The sequence below is a fragment of the Neovison vison genome, chromosome 12 (assembly GCF_020171115.1).
Source record: "Neovison vison isolate M4711 chromosome 12, ASM_NN_V1, whole genome shotgun sequence".
In the NCBI taxonomy this organism is placed as follows: domain Eukaryota; kingdom Metazoa; phylum Chordata; class Mammalia; order Carnivora; family Mustelidae; genus Neogale; species Neogale vison.
Genome location: NC_058102.1, coordinates 112,582,036 through 112,595,137, shown reverse-complemented (window position 1 = coordinate 112,595,137; position 13,102 = coordinate 112,582,036).

Sequence of the window (13,102 nt, the reverse complement as noted above, 5' to 3'; positions counted from 1 at the left end):
TATTTTTCCAGGAATGCATCCATTTCATCTAGGTTGCTAAGCTTATTGGCATATAACTGTTCGTAATAACTTCTGATGATTGTTTCTACTTCCTTGGTGTTAGTTGTGATCTCTCCCTTTTCATTCATAATTTTATGAATTTGGGATTTCTCTTTTCTTTTGGATTAGTGGAGCCAGTGGCTTATCGATCTTATTGATTCTTTCAACAAACCAGCTTCTAGTTTCATTGATACGTTCTACTGTATCTCTGGTTTCTCCCTCATTGATCTCAGCTCTAATCTTGATGATTTCCCTTCTTATGTGTGGAGTTGGTTTGATTTGTTGTTGATCCTCCAGTTCTTTAAGGTGTAGAGACAGCTGGTGTGTTCTGGATTTTTCAATTTTTTTGAGCAAGGCTTGGATGGCTATATATTTTCCCCTTAGGACGGCCTTTGCTGTATCCCATTGGTTTTGGACCGAAGTGTCTTCATTCTCATTGGTTTCCATGAATGGTTTCAGTTCTTCTTTGATCACCTGGTTGATCCAAGCATTCTTAAGCAAGGTGGTCTTTAGCTTCCAGGTGTTTGAGTTCTTTCGGAACTTTTCCTTGTGATTGAGCTCCAGTTTCAAAGCATTGTGATCTGAGAATATGCAGGGAATAATCTCAGTCTTTTGGTATCGGCTGAGTCCTGATTTGTGACCCAGTATGTGGTCTATTCTGGAGAAGGTTCCGTGTGCACTTGAGAAGAATGAGTATTCTGCTGTTTTAGGGTGGAATGTTCTGTATATATCTATGAGGTCCATCTGGTCCAATGTGTCATTCAATGCTCTTGTTTCTTTATTGATTTTCTGCTTCGATGATCTGTCTAATTCTGAAAGAGGTGTGTTAAGATCTCCTACGATTAGTGTATTCATATCAATATGACTCTTTATCTTGACTAACAGTTTTCTTAAGTAATTGGCTGCTCCCATATTGGCAGCCTAGATATTTACAATTGTTAGATCATCTTGGTGGATAGTCCCTTTAAGGATTATGTAGTGTCCTTCTGTATCTCTGACTACAGTCTTTAGTTTGAAGTCTAATTTATCTGATATGAGAATCGCTACCCCAGCCTTCTTTTGAGTCCCATTGGCATGAAAGATGCTTCTCCACCCCTTCACTTTCAGTCTGCGTGTATCTTTAGGTTCAAAATGGGTCTCTTGTAGACAGCATATGGATGGGTCCTGTCGTTTTATCCAATCTGCAACCCTGTGCCGTTTTATGGGTGCATTTAGGCCATTCACATTGAGAGTGATTATTGATAGATACGTTTTTATTGACATCGAGTTACCTTTGAAGTCTTTCTTTCTGTAGAATGTCTCTATATTTCTGCTCAATGCTATTCTTGGGATTTTTCCTCTTTTATAGAACCCCCCTTAATATTTCCTGCAGTGTCGGCTTGGTGGTTGCATAGTCTTTTAAGCCTTGCTGGTCTTGGAAACTCTTTATCTCTCCATCCATTTTGAATGTCAGTCTTGCTGGATAAAGTATTCTTGGCTGCATGTTCTTCTCATTTAGTGCCCTGAATATATCTTGCCAGCCTCTTCTGGCTTCCCAGGTCTCTGTGGACAGGTCTGAAGTTATTCTGATGGGCTTCCCTCTGTAAGTAAGGAGCCTCTTTGCCCTGGCAGCTTTCAAGAGATTATACCTACAATTATAATTTCTCAATTTGAGGATCAGGTGTCGTGATGTTTTTTTGGAGTGTATAATCTTGGGTGGAGACCGTTCAGCCTCTAGTACATGAACGCTGGTTTCATTCACAAGATTCGGAAAATTTTCATGAAGGACTTGTTCCACGATATCTTCTAGACTTCTTTCTTTCTCCTCCCCTTCAGGAATTCCAATAATTCTGACGTTGGAACGCTTCATGGCATCATTTATTTCCCTAATTCTGCTTTCGTGGGATCTAAGCTGTTTGTTCGAGGCTTCCTCCTGATCCTTTCTCTCTATCTGTTTGTCTTCCAGATCACTAATTCTATCTTCTGTCTCAGTTACCCTAGCTTTGAGAGAGTTTAGATTGGATTGGAACTCATTGAGAGCATTGTGGACCTCCTCCTTGGTAGCTTTAAGCTCCGCCCTAACATTGTGTACATCCTGTCTGGTCGCTTTCAGTTCGGCCCTAATCAATTCTCTTTGGTCATCCATGGCTTTCTCCAACCTAGCTATTGCCTGGATAATTGTTAGCCTGAATTCTCTTTCCGACATATTGTCTATGTTGATAGCCGTTAGCTCTATTGCAGAAGGTCCATCCTCTGTATTTTTCTCCTGTTGGGCATTCCTCCTCCTAGTCATTTTGGTGGGAGAGGACTGAACTGATGTAGCTGGATGTATCAACTCTGGTGCAGTCAAGGTGCACCCTGGAACACTTCCTGATCTCCGTCTCAGAGAGAAGCCTCAGTCTGGGTGCAGAAGCTGAATAAATTCCCCCTTGGATGCTGGCAGTGCAGGTTCCAAGTTAAAGACCCTGGGGGCGCAGGATCTTTTGCTCGTCCCCAAAGACAAGGCAGTGGCGGCTGTCTGGGAGCTCCTGACCGCCAGAGAGGTTCCAAGCAGCGATCGCACACTGAGATTTTGCTGCCGGCCGGGGCTGGGAGTGCCCGGCTTGCACGCACTTCTTTTCAGAGGCTGCTGTGGGTCAGGCGCGCGTCTGGGGCACTGAGAATGGGGCGCTGGTCCGTAAGCCGCAGGCTGGGCTTTTGCGCGCCTGTCTGGGGAAGAGTTTCGCGTGCGCGGCTTAGACTTTGAAACAATGGTGCGGGTCAAGAAGCGCCCCCGGGCCTTAGAAACCCAGGAGAGCTGGAGGGACGTGCGCGCGCATCTCAAGCTTTGTGGTAGGGCTAGCGTGCGTCCTGCAGTCCGGCGCAGCTCCCATCCCCTCACAGGAGCCGGAACCCCCGCACTCTGGGGCGCGCTGGCGGCTTAGGGACCAGGAGCCAGTTTCACCGCCGCACTCTCTCTGCCTCCGCGCCGGGGAGGCCGTCTGGGACCGGGGACTTAAGCCCCTGTCCCTAGCCGCCCCGATTCCCACAATTTGCCCCCGTGATCCTTTGCTCTTTTGGAGTGCTTTCAACCAGTCTCCAAGTTAATGCTGGTCCCCAGACGCAGGGCACTCTCGCTTGTATCGGGGTATTACTTTTGCACCGGTCACCTCTGGTGGCTCCCTCCCCCTTTTGTTTATCTTCCGATATCAGTCCACTGTTCCCATTCTGCTTTACCTGCTCACTGGCGTCTTCTGCCCCTGTAGAGGTCCAGACGTGTATAATTCTGATATCAGGCTGATTTCATGGGTGATTGGAGTTCTTTGGTAGGTAATCAGCTCATTTTGGGGTACCAGCTGAAAAGACGCCTCTTCCTAGTACCCCGCCATCTTGTCCCCTCTGAAAGTGGTTTTAATAATTTTTCTAGAATGACATACACATATATGCAGAGAAATCTCATTGAAATTTTAAAATTTGAGTCATTTGCTATTACAATAAAAGGTTATTTCAACATGATTTAGCAGTGGATTTTATTAGTTCCTTATGAACATAAACTCAATTTACTGGAGATAACTTACCACCTATTCAAATTAAAGGATTTATTTTGTAATAAATAATTCATAATTCAAGTCATTAGTTCTATTTTTTGAGGTCGTTTCAGTTAATAAAATGAAAAAGTTTGACAATGGCAAACTACAAATATCATTTCTGCAGTTGAGATTAGCTGCGCTTCCTTAACTCCCTCCCCCCATAGTCATTAAAAGTTGTAAAATACAGTTGGGTTTAACTGTTTAAATATTTTTTCAGACAATATCCTTGGCTTGAGGGGATTTACACAAGTCCCTAAACTAGATGTAACACAAAATAGAGTTAAACAAAACTCTGTTGTGACAATCAAGACCCAGAAGAGATAGATCTACAATAAAGAATTTAAAGGAATTTATTACTAAATTGAAAATTGCTGTCTATATAGAGGGATGGAACTTTGGAAGTAGAAAATCTCCTCGTACACTTATTGATTACACTTGTACAATAACTGCATAAATACTGGCATTAAAATGTTTTAAAGTGGTGCCTGGGTGACTCAATCTGTTAATCATCTGTTTTCAGCTCAGGTCATGATCCTGGGCTCCTGTGATCACACCCAGCACTGAGCTCCCTGTTCAGTGGGAGCCTACTTCTCCCTCTCCCCCTGCTTGTGCTCTCTCTCACTCTCTCTCTTTCTAATAAATAAACAAAATATTTTTTTGAAAAAGTTATTTAAACTAATTAATTGAGAATAGGGGTCCTCAACCACTATGTAGTCATCAAAATTATATGTAAAGGTTTTCTTTCTTATTTTTAAAGAAGTACACATGACTGGACAAATTCATGAAGATTTGACTCAAGAGTTTTGAAAATAACATGTAAATCTGGAGAATTACAATCTCCACAGGTAACTCAGATTTTTGGGGGATATTTATTTAAGATTGAGGAAACACTCATTTATATAAAAACATAACTAATTAAACCAATTGATTACACACATAAATCCTCCTTCCTATGTTGTGCATTCAAATCAAATGTTATAAATATAGTTTTTAATAATGTCTCTTTGGAAAGACTTTTTCCTTGAACAAACATCAGTCAGGCTAATCTAAGCCCTTTTTTCTACTAGGCCTCTTCTTTGGGCTGTGCCCTTGACTTAATGAAATTAGTCTTAGTTAAGATCCTACTAATTTGCGGATCACCCTTGTTATCTGATCAAGTTCTTCATTCCCAATGACAGGTGGATAAGTATTTATCTTACTTTTATTAAAAATATTAAGTCATTTTTACAAGAATCTCCATACCCTTTATGTCTCTTAGTAATTTTCCATCTACTATTTGCTCTCCACCAATGTACTTTTTGGTTATAAATCCCTACTTGTTCTTGTATTCAGAATATAGCTCAATTTTATGCTGAGGTCTTTTCCCATGTTGCAATGTTACTGAATAAAATCTGTCTTGACTACCTATAACTAGTATGTGGCTTTATTTCTTTTGAACATTTTAGAAGTGCCCTCTTAACAATAACACAAAAACTTGTTAAAATCTTACTAATAACTTTTTGAGCAAAAATTTTTTGTAATAGTTTTTCAAGGTGAATACAGCAGACATATTGCTTGAGCTTGTGTTGATCATGTAATCTTAAAGAAAACTTAAATCTTACATTTTTCTACATAAAAAGTCACATAAATTCTAAATGTAATATGTTGAGCTAGTAAAATGTATCCATTAAGTAATAAAGCATCTAGATTGGTTTGGCCAGTATTAATATTGCCTAAATTGGTGGCCAAAATAATTTGCTGTCAAACTTGATGTGTATTAGCTGTTTTTATTTTTTTTTTCTGATGTGGGAAAAAATGTGTGTCTCTGAGTAATGATTCAAGGTTTCTTTTCAAATTTTGAATTATTTTTTCAATCTCTAATTTACTTTATTAAATGTCTCACAAATTGAACAATATTCCATCTAGCAAGTAGAGGGATATGCTGAAGAATTGTACAAAACAAAAGGTTTTTATAGTAGGGCAAGTGGGGCAAGAAAGTTATTAGCAACAGAAAATGATTGTTCTAATTAGAAAAGAAAGAAAAGGACTATTCTAGGCAGGATAAGTTAAGAAGCTTAAAAAATTATGGAACAGTTAAAAGTATGAAAATATTCAAATAAAAATAAGTTTGTGAAAAAGAATTAGTTTATGCAAACAGAAGCAGAACTTAAAGTTCTCTAAAATTATTTTTTTTCTTAGAATTTGACAGACCATATCACCAGAAGCACCATCTCAGATGAGTGAAAAGAAAACGATGCTTCAAGTTTCCTTGAGGTAGAATCCAGTCTTTGCAACCAGGTGAGGCCTCAGACATACTAAAGGTGATATATTAGAAATGGCATCCATGTATAAATACAAGATGATCAAAATATAAATCACATGAAAGGGGAATATATAAAATGTTACCCATTAACAAATGAGAAGAAAAGGAAACTTCTCTGCATTGGTCTGGGCTCTAGTTAGGAATTTAAAAAAAAAAAAAAGAGTCCCCTTAACCACTTAATTACTATGGAACTATGAACCAGGTTTCAAAAGGTATACTCAGAGGAAACTCACAGAATGAGGGGTGCTGTTCTTACAAATTATTGTATTGTACCCTAAAATGTTCAGATAGTATTAACTGTTTATCAAGTTTTAGAAATACTATCGAATGTTAAGATAACACATGAGTAGAAATTTAAAATATTAGAAATTAAAGAACACCAAAGGAAAAAAAGATTTTAAAAGTAACCAGATAGGAAAGAAAATATTAACTAACAACCATGATGCAAATAGTCACCTTCTCAAGAGCTATAATAATTGTCAGATGGAAGGAGAAAATATCATTGAAAAAGTGAAAAAAATAATTGGTAAGCTTGAATTTTAAATGTCACTAAATATTTTCCTTTTTAACAATTTTAAATATTAAGAATGAAGCAATATAGATATTTTTAGACCCAAAAGGAGAAAATACAGATATTTTCAGACCTGAAGAGTGTCCATATTTAACAATAAAATTTCTTGTTGAGTGAATTAATAAAAAGTATATATTTTGAATAATAATATCATAACATCCACATGGAAGGGCTGGGATATAGATAAATGTGATTAGAGAATTTAGGAACATGTGGGTGGATGTAAAGAAGCACTACTCCAAAAAAAATATCAACAAGGAAATAAAGGCCTTAAACAACACACTGGACCAGATGGACATCACAGATATATTCAGAACATATCATCCCAAAGCAACAGAATACACGTTCTAATCTAGTGCACATGGAACATTCTCCAGAATAGATCACATCCTCGGTACTAAATAAGGACTCAACCGGTATCAAAAGATTGGGATCATTCCCTGCATATTTTCAGACCACAATGCTCTGAAGCTAGAACTCAACCATAAGATGAAGCTTGGAAAGAACCCAAATACAGCATCCTTCTAAAGAATGAATGGGTCAACCTGGAAATTAAAGAAGAATTGAAAAAAATCATGGAAACAAATGATAATGAAAACACAACGGTTCAAAATCTGTGGGACACAACAAAGGCAGTCCTGAGAAGAAAATATAGAGCGGTACAAGCTTTTCTCAAGAAACAAAAAGGTCTCAGGTACACAACCTAACCCTACACCTAAAGGAGCTGGAGAAAGAACAAGAAAGAAACCCTAAGCCCAGCAGGAGAAGAGAAATCATAAAGATCAGAGCAGAAATCAATGAACTAGAAACCAAAAAAACAATAGAACAAATCAAAAAACTAGGAGCTGGTTCTTTGAAAGAATAAATAAAATTGATAAACTCCGGGACAGACTTATCAAAAAGAAAAGAGAAAGGACCCAAATAAATAAAATCATGAATGAAAGAGGAGAGATCACAACTAACACCAAAGAAATACAAACTATTATAAGAACATACTATAAGCAACTCTACACCAACAAATTTGACAATCTGGAAGAAATGGATGCATTCCTAGAAACTACTACAACTGAACCAGGAAGAAATAGAAAGCCTGAACAGACCCATAACCGGTAAGGAGATTGAAACAGTCATTAAAAATCTCCAAACAAACAAAAGCCCAGGGCCAGACGGCTTCCCGGGGGAATTCTACCAAACATTTAAAGAAGAACTAATTCCTATTCTCCTGAAACTGTTCCAAAAAAATAGAAATGGAAGGAAAACTCCCAAACTCATTTTATGAGGCCAGCATCACCTTGATCCCAAAATCAGACAAGGATCCCATCAAAAAAGAGAGCTATAGACCAATATCCTTGATGAACACAGATGCGAAAATTCTCACCAAAATACTAGCCGATAGGATTCAACAGTACATTAAAAGGATTATTCACCACGACCAAGTGGGATTTATCCCAGGGCTGCAAGGTTGGTTCAACATCCGCAAATCAGTCAATGTGATACAATACATCAATAAAAGAAAGAACAAGAACCATATGATACTCTCAATAGATGCTGAAAAAGCATTTGACAAAGTACAGCATCCCTTCCTGATCAAAACTCTTCAAAGTGTAGGGATAGAGGGCACATACCTCAATATCATCAAAGCCATCTATGAAAAACCCACCGCAAATATCATTCTCAATGGAGAAAAACTGAAAGTTTTTCCGCTAAAGTCAGGAACAGGGCAGGGATGTCCATTATCACCACTGCTATTCAACATAGTACTAGAAGTCCTTGCCTCAGCAATCAGACAACAAAAGGAAATTAAAGGCATCCAAATAGGCAAAGAAGAAGTCAAACTATCACTCTTTGCATATGATATGATACTATATGTGGAAAACCCAAAAGACTCCACTCCAAAACTGCTAGAACTTGTACAGGAATTCAGTAAAGCGTCAGGATATAAAATCAATGCACAGAAATCAGTTGCATTTCTCTACACCACCAACAAGACAGAAGAAAGAGAAATTAAGGAGTCAATCCCATTTACAATTGCACCCCAAACAAGATACCTAGGAATAAACCTAACCAAAGAGGCTAAGAATCTATACTCAGAAAACTATAAATTACTCATGAAAGAAATTGAGGAAGACACAAAGAAATGGAAAAATGTTCCATACTCCTGAATTGGAAGCATAAATATTGTGAAAATGTCTATTCTACCTGAAGCAATCTACACATTTAATGCAAATCCTATCAAAGTACCATCCATCTTTTTCTAAGAAATGGAACAAATAATTCTAATATTTATATAGAACCAGAAAAGACCTCGAATAGCCAAAGGGATATTGAAAAAGAAAGCCAAAGTTGGTGGCATCACAATTCCGGACTTCAAGCTCTATTATAAAGCTGTCATCTTCAAGACAGCATGGTATTGGCACAAAAACAGAAACATAGATCAATGGAACAGAATAGAGAGCCCAGAAATAGACTCTCAACTCTATGGCCAACTAATCTTCAACAAAGCAGGAAAGAATGTCCAATGGAAAAAAGACAGCCTCTTTAATAAATGGTGTTGGAAAAATTGGACAGCCACATGCAGAAAAATGAAATTGGACCATATCCTTACACCACACACGAAAATAGGCTCAAAATGGATGAAGGACCTCAATGTGAGAAAGGAATCCATCAAAATCCTTGAAGAGAACACAGGCAGCAACCTCTTCGACCTCAGCCACAGCAACATCTTCCTAGGACCATTGCCAAAGGCAAGGGAAGCAAGAGCAAAAATGAACTATTGGGATTTCATCAAGATCAAAAGCTTTTGCACAACAAAGGAAACCGTTAACAAAATCAAAAGACAACTGACAGAATGGGAGAAGATATTTGCAAACGACATATCAGATAAAGGACTAGTGTCCAAAATCTATAAAGAACTTAGCAAACTCAACACCCAAAGAACAAATAATCCAATCAAGAAATGGGCAGAGGACATGAACAGACATATCTGCAAAGAAGACATCCAGATGGCCAGCAGACACATGAAAAAGTGCTCCATATCACTCGGCATCAGGGAAATACAGATCAAAACCACAATGAGATATCACCTCACACCAGTCAGAATGGCTAAAATTAACAAGTCAGGAAATGACAGATGCTGGCGAGGATGCGGAGAAAGTGGAACCCTCCTACACTGTTGGTGGGAATGCAAGCTGGTGCAACCACTCTGGAAAACAGCATGGAGGTTCCTCAAAATATTGAAAATAGAACTGCCCTATGACCCAGCAATTGCACTACCAGCAATTTACCCTAAAGATACAAATGTAGTGATCCGAAGGGGCACGTGCACCCGAATGTTTATAGCAGCAATGTCCACAATAGCCAAACTTTGGAAAGAACCTAGATGTCCATCAACAGATGAATGGATAAAGAAGAAGTGGTATATATACACAATGGAATACTATGCAGCCATCAAAAGAAATGAAATCTTGCCATTTGCGACAATGTGGATGGAACTAGAGTGTATTATGCTTAGCGAAATAAGTCAAGTGGAGAAAGACAACTATCATATGATCTCCCTGATATGAGGAAGTGGTGATGCAACATGGGGGCTTAAGTGGGTAGGAGAAGAATAAATGAAACAAGATGGGATTGGGAGGGAGACAAACCATAAATGACTCTTAATCTCACAAAACAAACTGACGGTTGCTGGGGGGAGGGGGGTTGGGAGAAGGGGGGTGGGGTTATGGACCTTGGGGAGGGTATGTGCTTTGGTGAGTGCTGTGATCACAAACCTGTACCCTGGGTGATAAAATGTATGTTTATAAAAAATTAAAAATTAAAAAAAAAAAGGAGGGCATATGATGGAATGAGCACTGGGTGTTGTATAAGACTGATGAATCATTGACCTCTATCTCTGGAACTAGTAATACACTGCATGTTAACTAATTGAATTTAAATAAGTTAATAAAAAAGGAAAAAAAAAACAATAAAGAAGTACTGCTAGTAATAGTAATAAAATGAAACACTTAAAAAAATAAAATAAAATAAAATAAAGTAATTACAATAATGACAAAAGTTGGAGAGTGCATAAAACATAATGAATTTAATATCTTGGAAAAATAGTAAATTGAATTATATTGCATGCCATTACAGTTAAAGTTTTAACATCCTACTATTTTAATAAAGAGGATAGACATGCTTATTGATTTAAAAATCCATATAAAAATGGTGAACTTGATCTCTTTGTTAGAATGTAGGTTGAAAGAGACTATCATTTTCAGCCTAAAAATTAAAACCAGTATGAGACTGGGTATTTACCCCAAAGACACAGATGTCGTGAAAAGAAGGGCCATCTGTACCCCAATGTTTATAGCAGCAATGGCCACGGTCGCCAAACTATGGAAAGAACCAAGATGCCCTTCAACGGATGAATGGATAAGGAAGATGTGGTCCATATACACTATAGAGTATTATGCCTCCATCAGAAAGGATGAATATCCAACTTTTGTAGCAACATGGACGGGACTGGAAGAGATTATGCTGAGTGAAATCAGTCAAGCAGAGAGAGTCAATTATCATATGGTTTCACTTATTTGTGGAGCATAACAAATAGCATGGAGGACCAGGGGCGTTAGAGAGGAGTAGGGGATTTGTGTAAATTGGAAGGGGAGTTGAACCATGGTAGACTATGGACTCTGAAAAACAATCTGAGGGGTTTGAAGTGGCGGGGGGGTGGGAGGTTGGGGTACCAGGTGGTCTGTATTATAGAGGGCACAACTTGCATGGAGCACTGTGTGTGGTGAAAAAGTAATGAATAATGTTTTTCTGAAAATAAATAAATTGGAAAAAATTTTTTTAAAAAAATTCAAGAATTAAAGAAAAAAAAAAAAACAGTATGAGAAACTACAAAGTCAATTTTTCCACACCAGAGTACTGGATACAGAATAATCTAAATAAGTTAAATTCCAGAAATTGATAAGGCAGGTGAAGGAGAGAAGAGCCATAAAGCTGGTGCCATCTCTGGCAGATTGAGAGGAGGATAAATCTATCATCAATGGAAGTGAAAAGAAATCATCCCAGCTTTTGAAAAACCTAAAAACTGTATGCTCACTTGTATGTCTTATAGTATCTTGAAGAATTCGAAACCCAAATTAAGTTGACACTCTGTCAAAATTTCCTCATGGACTTTCACTGAGTAGAATGTGGTTGAATGCCACAGAGAAGATAGAAGACACAAGCATTATACCCTGATAATGTGATTTCTTCTTCAATTGTAAGTCAGTCTCCAGCTTAAGGTTGAGAGCAGAATAAGTTAAATTCCAGAATTCCCCTTTAAGACACACTCTGTGCCTTGACTAATGCACTGCTGTGGCCTTTTGGAATCTTATTTGCTTGGGGGCAAATCATCAGGTGGGAAAAATGTCGACAGAGGCAAAGAAACTTAGAACAGACTGAACAGTAAAAAGAATTCACAAAAGCCTTAAACACTGAACTAATTATAAAATAGGACACCCTCATGATTTGGAAGGGCATTGGATGGGGTAGAAAACATTAAGTATTTACTAGAGATTTATGGGTACTCAGAACACACACTCTACTAAAGAAAAAGTACTGGTTCTGTCCTCAAAACACTATGTTGCCAGAGTGTGGAATATAAATAAAAATTGCAACAAAACCCATGTCCGCTTCAATGACAAATTAGATTGTCTCAGTACACTGACATTAGATAGTTGACACAAAAACAGCTTTTCCACTAGGTAAAAAAAGAGGGACTAGACTCAAATAAATAAAATCATAGATGAAAGAGAAAGTATTATAACTTATACCACAGAAATGCAAGGATCATGAGATTATTATGAACAAACTGAATAATCAAAAAGAAATGGATATTCCTAGAAACATGTGACTTGCTAAGACAGAATCAGGAAGAGAGAAAAATCTGAACCAACAATTAACTAAGGATATTGAAACAGTATTTCCCAAAAAGTAAAGCCAAAAACCAGATGGTTTTGCAGTGAATTTTACTATACACTCAAAGGATAATTAAAATCATTTATTCTGAAATTTCTCAAAAAAACTGAAGAGGAGGTAACACTCTCAGACTCATTTTACAAGGACAACATTACCAAGAGAGCAAATCCAGATAAGAACAGTGCAAGCAAAAAACACTACAGGCCAATATCTCTGATAAGTGTAGATGTAAAAATTCTCAAAAACATGGTATTGAATCAAATTCAACAGCTAATTAAAAAGATCATATACCATTATCAAGTTGGATTTATCACTGGGATGCAAGGATGGTTCAACATATGCAAATCAATAAATGTAAGACACCACATTAATAGAGTGGAAAGTAAAAACATAAGATCATCTCAATAGAATCAGAAAAAAGCATATGATGAAATTCAACATCCTTTTATGATGAACACTCTCAACATATTGGGCAGAGAAGAAGCATACCGCAACATAATTAACATCTTATATGACAAGCCCACAGTTAATATCATGCTCAGTGGTGAGGTTTGAAAGATTTTCCCGTAGAATAGGAACACTAGAACAGTATTCACCTTCACCAGTCTTATTCACTGTCACATTGAAAATGTTAGCCAGAACAGTTAGGCAAGAAAAAGAAATAGAAGGTACTGAAATCAGAAAGGATGAAGG